The sequence below is a fragment of the Equus asinus genome, chromosome 10 (assembly GCF_041296235.1).
Source record: "Equus asinus isolate D_3611 breed Donkey chromosome 10, EquAss-T2T_v2, whole genome shotgun sequence".
NCBI lineage: Eukaryota > Metazoa > Chordata > Mammalia > Perissodactyla > Equidae > Equus > Equus asinus.
Window position 1 is genome coordinate 38,729,000 of NC_091799.1, and position 3,719 is coordinate 38,732,718.

A 3,719-nucleotide genomic window follows, 5' to 3' on the forward strand; every position below is an offset into this window, starting at 1 on the left:
CCCTCAATGGAAGTGGTGGTGTGTGCTGACCAAAATGGACTTTGGTGACCAGAAATGTCTAACTTTCACCTTTCTGGAAATAATCAGTAAAGTGTTTCACACTCACCCATGGATTGAGGGTTGAAATTTTAGTAGATTATGAGGAAGGTGTGAAGTTTTTTATCTGAGTCAATGTGGGCCAGACTGAAGCAGCATACAGGCAATTGTGGTTCTGAAAAGCAGGGAGACCATGAAATCATGAATGCTTTGTGATTCTCTGAATTATTAGAGAGGCTGTGGAATTGGGGTGGTGGAGGGAGAATTTAAAACAAGTGAATCTAGATCTCTGAGATCTGCACAAGATAGGAATTATCATCCTCCTTGTGTAGACTGGACAACTGAGTTTCAAAGATTCCAAGTGATTTGCCTAACTTTGCATGCCAGTAAGTAGCACGGTTGGATCTGGAGTCCAAGTCTCAGACTCTGAGGACAGTGCTCTAATTCCCTATAGAGGATGATTGTTTGGGAATGGTTTCTACCTCTCCTGAGTGCAAGTGGCCATTGTCTTCCCCCTCTCACTCTACATCAAATATTTAAAGCTAAGAGCCCATCAGCTTTGTTTCGTAATCAGCTAATTCTTTAATGTCACAGATCAGATTGCAGATATATGTGAGAAGTTGAGAATTCTTCAAGCTTTTATGTTGAAACAGAGAACTATATTGAAAATGTACTTATCTGAACATGTATCAAAAACTTACCGTGTTCAAGGCAGCGATTATTATTAGAACTCTTAAATGTGAGTTAATACTTTGCCAGTACTAAGGGGAACAAGCTCTTTAGAAACTGACAGTCTAGTGGTAGGAGCAATAGGCATGTGCACATATGGCTATGGTTCAGTGTGATACTTGAGTAACATAATTATGTACAAACAATGAAGTCATATTTAAGATGATGACATACAGTTCTTATGATTGGATGAAATATTCAAGAAAGACAAGATTGGAGCTGGGAAGCAGAGGCACTCCAGCTAGATAAACTGTAGGTTAAAGACATAAACATGTAAAATGGCATGGTAAGTATGAGGAACCACGAGCTGGTTGTTGTTTCAGACCAGAGTGTGGAGGTAGAGTGTTGGGCGATAAGGTCGGAGAATTAGGCAACCGTGAGAATGTTAGGTGTATACATTTGCGACTGACTTCATGTGAACTCTATTTGCTAGGACGTTGGTTTTTAAACATGTCTCCATATGTGATCAATTGTCAGATATATTGCAAGTAATTCAATTTGTATTTTAAAATACTTAGATTTGAAAATGATTTTCTTCCTAAGACAGTATGACTTCAAGGTTATTCCATATTCCAAAACGCCTTCTTGGAGACAGAAATGAGGTAGTGTTGTAGTGATAGGCCTCTTGTCCATTTTCTATTTTTGCTCCTCAGTTTGCAGCATACCCATCTGTTATCTTACATAATTTACAGGTTTATGAATTGCAACCAAATCCTTTCTCACTGCAACTTTTACAAAGAATTTTTCTTTGCCTAGCAAACCGCCCCTGGTCCTTAACTTTATTAGGTCCAATGCATGTTTTTATCGAGCCAAGTCTTAAAATGCCTCACTGAGAAGTGCCTCCAACATAGAGTTAGGATACTTACTCTGTATCTGCCTAGTGCCATGAAGCATACTTATATTATGTTATTGTGATTGTTTATTACTTGACTAGCTCTTGTATTTTATTGTGAGTTGTCTGAGCGTGCTTTTAGGTAATTCAGCTCTAGATCATCAGTGACTTATAGCGTATTCAGTAAATGTAGACACATGAATGAAAAATCCATATGGTACTGCTAGGATAATGATCTTTTTAAAGTATCCCTAACATAAACCTCTTGAAACTTGGTAAAGTTTATTTAAATATTTACAACGTTTACTTTCATTCACTACTACAGATGAACAAGAAGGAATAAAATGGTCAAGACAAATTTGACCACATTTCATATTTTGTTTCCCTGGTATTTACTCACTACCCCAAAGTTGAAATCACTGTATTTGTGCTGTGCTTGCTGATGTACTTGACCACCTTGCTGGGTAATATGATTCTGATCTCCATCACCATCCTGGATTCCCGCCTACACACACCCATGTACTTCTTCCTCAGCAACCTCTCCGTTCTGGACATCTGGTACACCTCTTCTGCTCTCACTCCAATGCTGGCAAACTTTGTTTCAGGGAAAAATATCATCTCAATCTCAAAATGTGCCACTCAGATGTACTTTTCTCTTGCTGTGGACTCCACTGAGTGTGTGCTCATGTCCATGATGGCGTGTGCTCAGTATGTCGTCATCTGAAACCCCCTGATATATCCTGTCATCATGAACAAGAGGCTTTGTGTACAGATTGCAAGTGTCTCCTTGGTGACAGGCTGCCTCACTGCCCTGATGGAAACCATGTCTGTGCTGCATCAGTATCTCTGTGGAAATAGCATCAACGATGATTTCACTTGTGAAATTCTGGGTGTCTTGAAACTGGTTTGTGTGGATGCTTCCAAGGTGCAGTTAATCATGCTGGTGGTCAGCGTGCTGCTTCTTCCGATGCCAATGCTCCTCATTTGTATCTCTTATGCATTCATCCTCTCCAACATCCTAAGAATCAGCTCAGTGGATGGTCAATGTGTGCAGCCCACCTGACTGTGGTGGTGGTTTTGCTCTATGAGACAGCTACTTCCACGTACCTGAAGCCCTGGGCTGTAGATTCACAGGAAATAGATAAATTTATGCCTTTGGTGTATACTGGATTAAACCCCATGTTGAATCCTGCCATTTATAGTCTATGTAACAAAGAGGTGAAAGTGACTGTGAAAAAATTGCTGATTAGGAGCCCTCTTGGTGCTCTTTTCATCCCTAGCCAATAAACATTTATCTAAGTAATGGTTAGTGGTCAATATACAACAGAATATTGGGATAATGAGAGAAAACATTTATTTTAAATGAGATGTGTGAGTCCTAAGTCTCCTCCTTGACTGGTCAGTGAAACCCTAAGATAATATAGATATGTCTTTCATAAGCATATCTGAAATCTTATGTCTCATGATGAAAATTTTAATTTTTGTTTTGAGTTACAGATATAACTTTAAGCATTTTAGTGTATTGTTCAGTATTTAAAAGTGTGTACGTGTAATGTACAAATGCAAGAACTCTAGTAGATTTTTAAACTGATTTATGATTAACCTCTGTTTTAAGCTGAATTGTGTCCCTCCAAAACTCTCATGTTGAAGCTCTTATTCCATAGTATCTCAGAAAGTTTCTATATTTGGAGACATGGCCTTTAAGGAGGTGAACAAGTTAAAATGAGGCTGCTCAAGTGGGCCCTCATACAATCTGAGTTGTGCCATGATAAGAAGAAGAAATTTGGACACACAAAGGGTACACCAGGAATGCTCACACAGAGAGGAAAGGACATAGCAAGAATGTGGCTATCTGCAAGCCAAGGAGAGGCCTTAGAATGGAATAAACCAGCCAATACCTTAATCTTGGATTTCTAGCTCCCAGACCTGAAAGTAAATCAATTTATCTTGTTTAAACCACCCAAACTGTGGTATTTTATCATAGCAGCCCTAGAAAACTAATGCAGTCTCTTTTTCACATATTCTGCAAATGTGTGGTTATGTTTCTAAGTGTGGACATATTTGTGCATGCAGATAGATGCGTGTGACATGGATATCTATGTACAAAAGTTAAAGGTCTGCA

General features: G+C 39.0%; 1 pseudogene; it reads left to right on the forward strand.

Moving 5' to 3' along the window:
- The first annotated feature begins 720 nt into the window (after positions 1-720).
- Positions 721-3,134, forward strand: LOC106830470 (olfactory receptor 13F1-like; annotated as a pseudogene).
- Positions 3,135-3,719: the final 585 nt, after the last annotated feature.